The 12,765-nt window shown below is 42.5% G+C and overlaps 1 protein-coding gene across 6 annotated transcripts in view; it reads right to left on the bottom strand.

Annotated features, from left to right (window-relative positions):
• unc5a (unc-5 netrin receptor A) overlaps positions 1-12,765 on the bottom strand; it is a 207,462-nt gene that overhangs the window by 72,219 nt on the left and 122,478 nt on the right. The window lies entirely within an intron of this gene.

Raw genomic sequence — 12,765 nt, 5'->3', positions numbered from 1 at the left:
TGACCATCAAAACTCGATAGCAATTAAGTGAAGCGCTTGCTTGCACAGGTTGGAGATATTAAGAAAATTTGCAATCAATCAATCAATCAATCAATAATAGAGGCTCTGCTTGGTCTTGCACAATCACAGGATCTGTCCTATGACAGGCATCCAATAATGACATTAAATAAACATTTAAGTTTACATTCCAGGAAAAAAAAATGCATTGAGTAGTAGTTGGGATCAAATTGGGATCGGTACTTTTGACTGCCTTTTGTATATGGCTGACTGAATGCCAATTGAAGTAACCTCAAGTAACAAAATGGAGACTCACTGGATTTGACAAGGGGAGCGAAAGTAATCTTCCTCCCTCAAATCACACCACCATATCAACATTGATTTTCTCTCTTAAAATGTCAAATGAAATATAGGATAAATATATGTATCCTGCCCATGTCTTCCACACACCGTAGGGTTGACCAAACTACAAATTTCAGTGGAACCGCCAAGGTCGAACATGCCGAGGTTACTCTTGAAAGCACAAATACAAAACTGCTATTAACATGACAGCAATATTTAAGTAACCTTTGAACATGTTCATCACTCATTAAAGTGCAAGGAGCACTTTAATGTGCTGAGAGTCAAGTCAAGTCAAGTCAAGTCAAGTCAACAGTATTTATAGAGCACTTTCAAACACCCATCACTGCATACAAAGTGCTGTACATAGAGCAATTTAACATGCACAATAAACAGTAAGACAAATCGGTAATAAAGGTGGTAGAAAGCACCAAACAGTAAAACCAAGAACAAATCTAAGTAATGCTGAGTTGAATGCCAAAGAATACAAATGAGTTTTGAGGAGGGTTTTGAAGATGGGCAGCGAGGAGGCTTGCCGAATGTTCAGTGGGAGGTCATTCCAGAGAGAGGGACCAACAACAGAAAAGGCTTGATCCCCTCTGAGCCTCAGTTTAGTTCTTGGTACTTCTAACAAAGACTGGTCCACAGACCTGAGGCTCCGGGCAGGTGTGTAGGGGTGTAATGCAATTGCTTGTAGACAAATAGTTGGGTCTCTGGAGTGCCAGACTACCGGCCAAGTATACAACCAAACAACCAGGTCAATCTTTTGTTTGCCGTTTCTATAAATGTCTGTGAGGGAGCCTCTGTGACTTTTGCCAGTCTGTGATATAATAACGCTGTTAACTTAAAGCACCCGATGGATTGATCTGCCTGACGATTTAATAGTCTGATAAAAGCTCTTTTAAACTCAATAAATAAATACAATGTTTGTCTTTTTATTTAACACATTGTAACGTAAGACACAAGATAATGACATTCAAACATCCCACCACGCAAATATTTTTTGCAAATTGTTCAGTGTAACAAATTACAAAAAGTATTGTAAAACAGTCAAATGTTCCGCCTGTAATTCATAACTCATTACTGTTGAAAGCGTTAAGCAACAACAAAAAAAAAGTTTGTTCATTCATAGACGGCCTGAAATAATGACAGAAGGACGACTGACGGAATGACTTGCCCACCTCTGGCAGTCATAAAACAGGACCCCCCCCCACCCCCCTCCGTCAATAAATAAATAAAAAATGTCCAATATAAATAGCCCAAATGAAAGTAACATGGACTGCTCGTCCAAAAAGGTATAGGATAAAGTCAAACTTATTTTGATCCTACCTCTTCACAGTTAACAAAGAAAAATGAATATTAAAAAATCTTTTTAGAAGACTGAAAAACAAAACAACAAAAATGTTTCGACAAGATTGTTTTCCGCTATACCATAGGTGTCAAACTGAGGTCCTGGAGAGCCGCTATCCTGCATGTTTTCCAAGTCTCGCTGTTGCAATACACCTGATTCAAATGAACAGGTTCAATGTCAGGCTTCCGCAGAGCATGCTGATGATCTGATCAAACATGCAGGACAGCGGCCCTCCAGGAACGGAGTTTGACACCTATGCCGGCTATACTGTCGATATTTAGTCTGAAATGGCACGTCACTAAAATGTTGCCCCTGAAAAAAAATCTGTGTGACACTTGATGGTAAACAATGTGCATGCCCAAAAAAATCTACTGCAATCAATCTGCACCTTTCCCATCAAAGCTGCACATAGAGTAAAGTAGAAATTCAGACGATGCAGTAAAGCTGCAGAGATGAAATACAGTACGGCATTAAAACATGCAATGGCTCCGAGACAGACTGAGCACAGAGCAGTTTATACTGTATACGCATATCATTTGCCATATATCAGAAGACATTCAATATATTAGGTGCTCACTCACAGCCCATATTCAGTGCCGAGCAAGGCTGCAGAAATGTATCTGATTAATGCAAACTTCTCCTTGTCTTTGAGCTCGAGGGTGAAAGGAATAAAAGATCAGAATGGAGATGCAATGCACGAACAATAGCAACCGGAGGTGAGAAATTCTAAGAGGAGCAATTTGAAGCTCTGCTTGCCGGCGTAATTGCGTTCAGTTTCCTTATCTCTTCCGTCTCCATAATTACCTCGTGCTTGCTGTGTCTGACACCTTAAAGAAACACTGCTAGGAGCCAATCCATCCAATTTCTCCCCAATTAAATCGTACCGCAAAATAATTGCGACATTGGCAACACGTAATAGGAATATGCACGTTCACAGCAGTTATTGACACTCGCAATATATCTTGTAATTTCAATAATTTGTCCCCATGGTGTCATAAAATTAGAACACGTAAACAGGAATTTACAACCGTGATGTAAACGAAAGCATTGTGGGCAATGCCGTGTCATAGCTAACTCGTGCTCGCGGCAGCGTTCGAAAATTTCACCCAAAATACTTCATACGCAATATGCAACTCTCCCTTTCATGGCAGCACGGAGGCGATAAATGCGCATCTAAAAAGGAAGCACGTTGTGGCTAATGTCTGATTTTATTTCTGACACGGGGCAGTCATGTCAGGAAGCAAGCATTAGCACACTGAGGGTTCTCGTGTGTGTTTGATGCAACGCAATGTCACTTTCGGTACATTAACATATTGTGGCGTCTACTCTGGGCATTAATCAGCTAAATCACGTTTACTCACAACCAAAGGACAGTTTTTATATGGTCGTGGTTGACATCACAAAGGCACTTCAGGTGCATAGCTCATTTTGTACCAGTCGATCAATTAACTCCTTTTAAATGAGTCATACTGGTGTTGGAAAACAAAACGCTTTGGGATGAAGCTTAATTAAGAACAAAATTAAACACCAATAAACATGTTGATTTGAGTATTCTTTAGCGCAGTGCATCATACATAATCTTTTATGTCCGTGCATGATTAGAGTAACAGCATGATGTGACGTGCATCGTACGAATGTGCACGATAAACAAGTTCATCTTAGCCTAGGCTATTATGGCTTGACTTATTCATGCAGAGTTGCAAAACCTTGACGTAGCAAAGAAGGCTACGAAAGTGTGCTCCCGAGGAGCCTATGCTCAAGGCACGTCTCCAGGGAAACAAAGACTGTATTTGAAGGCTGGATTCAAAAGGTGCGGAAATCTGGTCACCAGCATGTGGTCGAGCTTCGCCCGAAGTTGTGGCCCACAAATTCAGGCTTTGGAGGAGTCAGCCTACCAATTTGGACAGAGCCACCAAGATTTGCACCTCCCGGTAATCAATCAACATGGCTTTTGGTTGGCACAGGCCACAACCTTCCACAAAGTTTTGGGTCAAGAATTTGTCTAAATTTGATCGTGAACAAAAAAATGAGTGGGAAAAAATATATGGACATGAAATCAAAGCACAAAATTGTAAGTTGTGCAGTTATCTCCATTCCCTCTCGCTCACTCAGGTCCTCATCCTCCCTCCACCGCGCCTTCAGTCGCTCTGCCCCAAAACTCTGGAACTCACTTCCTCCCAACATTCGTAATATTGACTCTCTTTCCATTTTCAAAAACCAGCTCAAAACCCACCTATTCCGAATAGCCTATCCACCTTAAATCTTTCTTTTTTTGTTTATTATTTTATCTGTGTTTTATTATTGCTTTTGGTTGTACAGTGTCCTTGAGTGTTATGAAAGGCGCTTGGAAATGTGATGTATTATGATGATAATTATTATGTACTTCAGAAGCTTTTAACTTCAAAGTAAAACGCGTGCAGCTTTTGATTTGATTCTCCCGTCCATTTGACAGCATGTATTATCCAAACACAGCAAACATGCAGATATTCAGCATTGGCTGCGATACATCTCGTCACCCCCCCCCCCCCCCCCCCCCCGCTCCACTCACAGAGCACTCATTTGGGAGTTCAACTTCCCGTTCAACTTTGGCAACACCGGCACATTCATCAATGTCACTTCCCTTTCAGCAAGCAATCAAAGTCAAAAACAGGAAGGGCCTTCGGATATCAGCTCAGTCAGCGGTGGAGGAGAAACCCGTCATCTGTGAACACGCTTGTGACTGGAGTTGTGCGTGGAGCAGGATGTTGCCATTTCTGTTTGGTGAGTGTGCTGTCGCGGTCGCTTTCCTGGCCTTCCTTGATTTGTGAATTTGCAAGGAAGAAATATGGAAAGGCAAGAAAATGGATTTTGTAACCAGGCAACAATAAATGCTCAAGAGAGGCACTCTGAAAATGAGGCTTTGGGCACTTTCAGATCGGAAAAAAAAAAGAAGAAGCTTGAAATCAATAATCTAAAAGAAGCTATCAAAAACCTCCATCCTGGCGGCAGACTCGAGAGGGCTCAAGAGTCAGCAGAGTTTGAACAAATTAAGGAGGAGGCATAAAAATGGACTGAAAGAGATTTAAGATGGGTTTGCCAACCCAATGACCTGCCATGTTGCACTGTCTTCAGTCAAAAGAGCACAAAACAACTTTGTTTGATCCACTGTCAAGTTGGCCCATTTGGCAGCGGGATTTCTTCTCCTATGATTACTTGTGCTCAGGCATCGCTGGAAAACGTGCACACGGAAACACCAAACAAGAAATATTTGTCTGTGGGTAATCTCCCCTTAAGTCAAGAGGGGCTCAACAAAACCACTCTGGACTCATTCTTTGGGCGAGTCGATTGCGAGCGTGGCCGAGAGCAGAATTTTAGCTTTCCTTCCCGCGCTCTTGTTTTCGCAGGCGCTGACCTCAATTCCATCGGGGTCATTTGCTTATCAAAGGCACAGACTGGAACTTACAGGTCCTGGGTGTGTGTTCATTGTGAACACAAGGAAATTCAATTAGGTGCCGTGCCTGCTGTGTGCTGCTGGGATTCATCAGGAGATATAAGGGGATTAGGGTTGGGTGACTTCACATCAAGCCAGTGCACCATTTCCAGAGAAAGCGTACACAATGGCAGAGAGGTAACATTACAGACCAAGCTTTTAAGGGATCGCCTGCGCATCCCAGCCACCAGTCAAAAGCATGTTCCAAGTGTTTCATTTCCTACTGTGCTTCCTCTTTGTACAGGGTGGCATCAATATCAACCCCGGCACCGGGCCCTCGCTTCTTCTTTTCAAGAGCGCAACAAAAAAGCTCTCTTCAGACCAATTACTATCTTTCTAACATGAAATCAATCCAGACCCAAAGCCAGATGAGACCGTTTTGGAGATTGGAAAAAAAAAATGCGGGGAGTGGAGCCACTTTTGCTTGAACCTCAGGGTTACCGTCAAGTAGAATAAATATAAAAATAAAAAGAACAGAAAAATATATATTGAAAGTGAAAGGACCATGAGAAACAAAGTTGCATTCTATGCAGTCTATAATATATATATATATATATATACATATATATATATATATATATATATATATATACATATATATATATATATATATATATATATATATATATATATATATATATATATATATATATATATATATATATATATATATATATATATATATATATATATATATACTGTATATATATATATATATATATATACACGTGTTTGCAAGTTTTATGTGCTGATAAAAACATTGATTCAGAATAACGCAAGGTGGACTGAAATTGTGTCATTTGTTGAGTACAATCCAATACAGTACGTATTTATACATCATAAAATTTCAGATCAGATCCCTTTAAGACGACTGTCAGCTACGGCGACAGCTTGGGTTTGTGCGGTCATCTACGAAAGAGATTTTCCATAAATATGTCATGACATTTCACAACAATACAATCCAGTTAACCAAAGACTTTTCTGAGATTCTGGTCCGTATTTGGGTTTTTTTTTTGGAATCTCAATTACATTTTTTGTAATATAGATCCTTTTCTTAAAAACTGAAAATTTATTTTCAGTGTGGCCCACTGTTATCATGGCTTTGGATTTTTCATGACAATTCTTATTTGGTTTTGACATTTGATTTTTTAATTCAGTGAGCGTTAATTACTTTTCAGAGTCGTTTTGTTATTTCTGCAGAAATGTTTTAAAAGTTGATATCTATCAATCTATCTTTGGAGTATTTATCAAATGTAAGATTAACAAAGGTCACTAAATATTGTGTATTAAAGGAAGTTTTCTTGTGGACACATAGCATTACCAAAACAAATATTTGAAATGAACCACAAAAGCCCATGCAGGACATTAATTCACAAAGACAAAAAGTAAGGACATTCACTAGTATTACAGTACATCTCAAAAGATTTAGCTTGAGTTACTTTTCATTTTTAAAAAACATTTCAATTTTTGTTTCATTTACTCGGTTAGTTCTCGTTAACTATGATAACTTGGTGTTCCTACAACAATTCTTAGCACATTGTATTAAAGCTCAATTTATAAGATAAGATAAGATAAGATAAGATAGAGTTCTGTTCCGACAGCTGCAATATTCAGGTGCGCCACTTTGTACGTCACACACAACCTGCAGTTTGTCACAAAAAAAAAAAAAAAAAATAGCGTGAACATTCATTCATTCATTCATTCATTTTCCGAACCGCTTGATCCTCACTAGGGTCGCGGGGGGTGCTGGAGCCTATCCCAGCTGTCTTCGGGCAGTAGGCGGGGGACACATTTTTATGAAAAACACTTCTGGGCCATAAATATGAAAGAAACAAATGTAAAAAACATAAGTCGTGCAATAACCAGTGTGCTGTTTCATTCTTCAACTGCACGGTTCGTAACTTGGAAACGTCCTCTGTCCTGCTGGTCTCAACCGAGGACCCACTGAAGTATATAGCACACAATAAAGTCAATGCCACTTTACACAGCCAAGGCCATTACTGGAATCTTATTAGGTCTGCAAACTTCAATTACTGTAAAGCGGCATGATGACGGGGTGGCAGGTGGTGCCATAAGTGTCTGCCCTTTCAAAAGTACGATTTGATGTGGCCTCCTGAGTGACACATTGCCTCGATTAAACCGCAAGAGCAACCGAACAGAAGCAGCAAGAGGGAGGCAAAAAGGCACTCCCATTCTGAGATGGTGAGATTACGACTCAAGTCAGTGGGACAGTATTCTGGGTCAAGGCGCCGCCTCCAGTTATAACCGGCTTTTCAAGAGCTTCTTTTGATTGAGCTGTCCATTTGGCACAATGAATGCATGTCGCAAGGCTCCTGCGATACTCTGAATGTCATTACACATTATTCATGGCTGACAAACAGGGGAGCAGGTAGTGGTCAAATCAGTCTGTCTGGTTTCAGTCCAATACCACTTCAAGGAGATTCAGATGGGCTTGATGAGACTGAATTATGCAGATAAAACACTATTGTCTAAGTCCTGCAAGCTGCAAGTCGGCAAGTCTGAATGGGACCCACTGCAAGCAGTTTATCTCAAGTGAGAACTTTGGCGTCCATCCAGTATTTGTTCAAACGGCACTTCAGACAGGATCTAACGATGATGCAGAATACAATGGCTGACAAACTGCGTTCTCAGATTTGCAAAGTGCTAATGAATTGTGGCCCAAAGCTCAGAGTAGCTTTTTTGTCCCGACCCAGAATGCTCAAATCATGGATAAATTACCATTTTTAGGGAGAAAGAGACATCACTGCCTGGATACAAGATGCACTATTTATTTAAACAATGTGCGTTGCTGTCTTTGGATGCTTTTAACAACCAAACAGTAAAATTCTATTGTGTTTATGGACATGGAGAGGCTCATTACTGTTTAAGTTACAGCTGCAGTCCAGACAATTTGCTACCTCCAACAGGAAAGGTTGCTTGCCCTCTCTCTCTCTCTCTACATATACATACCGGTATATATATGTGTGTGTATATGTGTGTGTGTATACACACACACATACACACACACACACACACACATGTATATATATACCGTATTTTGACGACCATTCGGCGCACAGTATGGTTGGGCGCAGTTTTAAAGTGGTAAAACATATGCCAGCTTAAACATACTGCATGCATGCGCGCACGCTAAAAAAATGTTTGCTTGAAGCATACGGTAGCATGCCAAGACATACGGATACACGCTAAAACACATTTTTAAAAAGGCAACAGAAGCAAAACTGAGTTCCGTTGTATTTTATTTAGCCATCGTACAATGTACTCACATTTTTCAATCAATCATCACCCAGAAATCCATCAAAGTCCTCATCCTCTGTATGAGAATTGAACAATTGTGCAAGTACCGGTAATCCATCAAAAACGCTGTGTTCCCCTCTCGTTGTCAGAGTCACTCTCATTGCCATGTGGCTCCACAGAAATGATGCTGGCTTTGCCAAAAACTCGAACAACAGTGCAAGCAGACACGTTCGTCCAAGCAGCCACAACCCATTCGGAAATTGTGGCGTAACTCGCCCAGCGCTGCCTCTCACTGTTGTGTTTGCTGTTGATCATCCATTGTTCCCATGCCGTTCGCAACTTTACTTTGACGCCCGGTTGATTCCGATGTCCAGCGGCTGGAGTTCTTTAGTCAAGCCTCCGGGAATAACGACAAGCTCAGAGTTCATTTGCTTGACTGGGTTTTTCACCGCTGCTGTGCATAACCGATGGCTTGAAGTTTGAACTGAGCTTCGTAGGCGTGTCTCTTTGTAGAATTTATTTTCGGGGGTTTGTAGAAACCAAAACCGAAGTTGTTTTGCAACAATGCACATTGCCACACTCTACACAGGTGTTGGTACCTGCTTGGGGCATCCCTTTAGCGTCCACTTACACGCCCACCCTTCACTCATTGGCAGACTTCTTCGCCGCATGCCTGTCCTCACTCACGTCTGCCATTTCTCTCTCTCTCCCCATATATATATATATATATATATGGGGAGAGAGATATATAGAGGCTTAGTCATTTACAGTTGAGTTGAGTCCATATACGCATAAGCCAGATACGAGTCCAGATACGCATAAGCCAGATCACGGCTTAGATCACTTAGCCGTGATCTGGTCAATATATATATATATATATATATATATATATATATACACACACATATACATATATACACACACACACACGCCCACCCTTCACTGATTGTCCGACTTCTTTGCCGCATGCCTGTCTACAGTCACTTCCACCTTTTCTCAGTCAGTCAGGTTTTGGAACTCAGCGCATACACAAGACGCTGCGCATCATAAGGCGTCCTGTCCTGTCCACTTTGGAGAAAATTTAAGACTTTTAATGGCGCCTTATAGTCGTGAAAATACTGTATATTAGAGCTGTCAAAGGATTAAAAACATTTAATCAAATTAAAAATGCAACTGTCATAATTAACTCAAATAAACTAAAAATGAATCGTGATTACTCACACATTTTTTATCGTTTCTGAATTTCCTTTTATATTTTTTGTCCTATTTTTCCCCATTTTAATGTTCTCATCAATATGGAATCATGAATCAGTTTTCTATGTGCAAAATGCAAATATTTACTGAAATAACCATTTCAATTTTCAAGTTTACATGAACATTTCTCACTTGGAGCAGTTATTCACTCAATCTCTCACACAATAATACTGTCCATCAACAACAGTGAAAAAAACATTGGGTCACACAACAGCTGCTTTAACAGCTCTTTCTATGGAATCCAATCAGAGCAATATAACATTACAAAGTGCGTATGTAAGGTCAACTAGTACTCAGCCTATAGTGTATTTAAGCCATTGTTGCATATTGCGTTTTTCTCAAGTTTGCTTTGAAGACAGCAGTCAGGCTATGTTGATTCTGTTGGTCCTTCTTGCGCTGAAGTCTCTCTACGGTTTTGTGTAGACATCATTTCGGATGACTACACTTGGTTCGAGGCACAACACTGGAGATGTTTTCTTATTTTCGGTGTGGTCGCGACCACTGCACCACTGAACTCTCAACGTGCCTCAGCACACCGTCACTGTCAGACTAACACGGAGAAGCTCCACCCCCTTTATTCATATGGACACGGAACACTGTAACCTTCCACACAAAATAGTTCCGAACAAGTAACAATTGTGTCAGCGGCATACATCGTACTCAACAGGCTACTTGCACTTTATTCACCAGAGGCTCATCAACCTAGTCTCTTATTTCTCTCCGGAAACAGTGTCTTCTCCCGCTTGGTGTACCTTAGCCTTCTTCGCTACGTACAATTTCTGTACATAGCTTGTAATGGAGGCTCTCATTGGCAATCCGTAGTGGAGTCGTTTGATGCAATGCGAATGATTTCAGCTTCAGTCGAGCTGTGGACAATGTTGACAGGCTTGGCTACAGTAGCCATACAATTAGCTATGGCTTCAGCAAATTTGTTCTTCGTACATTTTCTTCGCTTTGAAATGATACATAGCTGTCTGTCTTAGACGAGGGGGCGGAGTGAGCTTGGCCATTAAGTGGTATTTCAGACTCGACGTGCTATGATGATGATAACTCATACATGAAAACATACAGATAACTTTGGTCTTGTCAGTGGAACCATCTGGCAACTTTTTAAAAGTAAACTTTCCATTCAAAAACTCATTAAGTATCCGTTTTTGGTGTCTCGCGCTGCCGTGGCTGGCAAAACAGACATGGGCATGGACCTGTGCAGTGCGCTTGTTGTTTTATTTCCGGTCTATTTATCGAGCAACATAACATCCGGTGTTACGTGTTGTCGCATTAATCTCGCTATACAAAATGTAATCACGTTAATATTTATTTTAATTAACGCCAATAATAACACGCAAAACTGACAGCGCTAATATTTATATAAACACACACACAGACACAAAAACACACAGACACATAAACACACACACAGACACAAACACACACACACGCCACACACAATTGGGAAAGTTAAATGTATATATTTCATTTTTGTGGTTTGCATTTTTCAAAAAAGGATATATTTCAAGATATATATCAAATATACCATTTGTGTTGAGTAAGTTACTCTCAATTAAAATGACATCTTGTAGCGGTTTGCGACAAAGGGCAGCCTTGGCGGAGTCCTACCCCCACTGGAAACGATTCCGACTTACTGCCGGCAATGCGAACCAAACTCTGACATCGGAGGTATAGTGACCGACCAGCCCGTATCAGGGGGTTCGGTACCCCATACCCACGAAGCACCCCCCACAGAACTCCCCGAGGTACACGGTCAAACGCCTTCTCCAAGTCCACAAAACACATGTAGACTGGTTGGGCGAATTCCCACATACCCTCAAGGACCCTGCTAAGGGTGTAGAGCTGGTCCACTGTTCCACGGCCGGGACGAAAACCACACTGCTCCTCCTCAATCTGAGGCTCGACTTCCTGACGGACCCTCCTCTCCAGCACCCCTGAATAGACCTTACCAGGGTGGCTGAGAAGTGTGAGCCCTCTGTAGTTGGAACACACCCTCCGGTCCCCCTTTTTAAAAAGAGGGACGACCACCCCGGTCTGCCAATCCAGAGGCACTCTCCCTGTTGACCACGCGATGTTGCAGAGGCGTGTCAACCAGGACAGCCCCACAACATTCAGAGCCTTGAGGATCTCATCCACCCGTGGGGCCTTGCCACCGAGGAGCTTTTTAACCACATCGGTGACTTCAACCACAGAGATAGGAGAGCCCACCTCAGAGTCCCCAGGCTCTGCTTCCTCCAAGGAAGGCGTGTTGGTGGAGTTGAGGAGGTCTTCGAAGTACTCTGCCCACCGGTTCACAACCTCCCGAGTCGAAGTCAGCAGCGCCCCATCCCCACTGTACACAGTGTTAGTGGTGCACTGCTTCCCCCTCCTGAGACGTCGGATGGTGGACCAGAATTTCCTCGAAGCCGTCCGGAAGTCGGCTTCCATGGCCTCACCGAACTCTTCCCACGCTCGGGTTTTTGCCTCGGCGACCACCGATGCCGTGGTCCGCTTGGCCAGTCGATACCCGTCAGCTGCCTCTGGGGTCCCACAGGCCATAAAGGCTCGATAGGACTCCTTCTTCAGCTTGACGGCATCCCTTACTGCTGGTGTCCACCAGCGAGTACGGGGGTTGCCGCCACGACAGGCACCAACCACCTTACGGCCACAACTCAGATTGGCCGCCTCAACAATAGAGGCACGGAACATCCCCCGCCTCCCCCGGAACATGGGAAAAGCTCTGTCGGAGGTGGGAGTTGAAACTACTTCTGACAGGGGATTCCGCCAGACGCTCCCAACAAACCCTCACTATACGATTGGGTCTGCCAGGACGGACCGGCATCTTCCCCCACCATCGGAGCCTACTCACCACCTGGTGGTGATCAGTTGACAGCTCCGCCCCTCTCTTCACCCGAGTGTCCAGAACATATGGCCGCAAATCCGATGATACAACTACAAAGTCGATCATCGAACTGCGGCCTAGGGTGTCCTGGTGCCAAGTGCACATATGGACACCCTTATGTTTGAACAAGGTGTTCGTTATGGATAATCCGTGACGAGCAAAGAAGTCAACAAACCACCACTCGGGTTCTGATCGGGGGGGCCGTTC

The sequence above is a fragment of the Hippocampus zosterae genome, chromosome 1, assembly GCF_025434085.1.
Source record: "Hippocampus zosterae strain Florida chromosome 1, ASM2543408v3, whole genome shotgun sequence".
Taxonomy (NCBI): Eukaryota; Metazoa; Chordata; class Actinopteri; order Syngnathiformes; family Syngnathidae; genus Hippocampus; species Hippocampus zosterae.
Note: the sequence above shows the minus strand (reverse complement) of the source record. Positions and strands in the feature narration are given on the sequence as shown.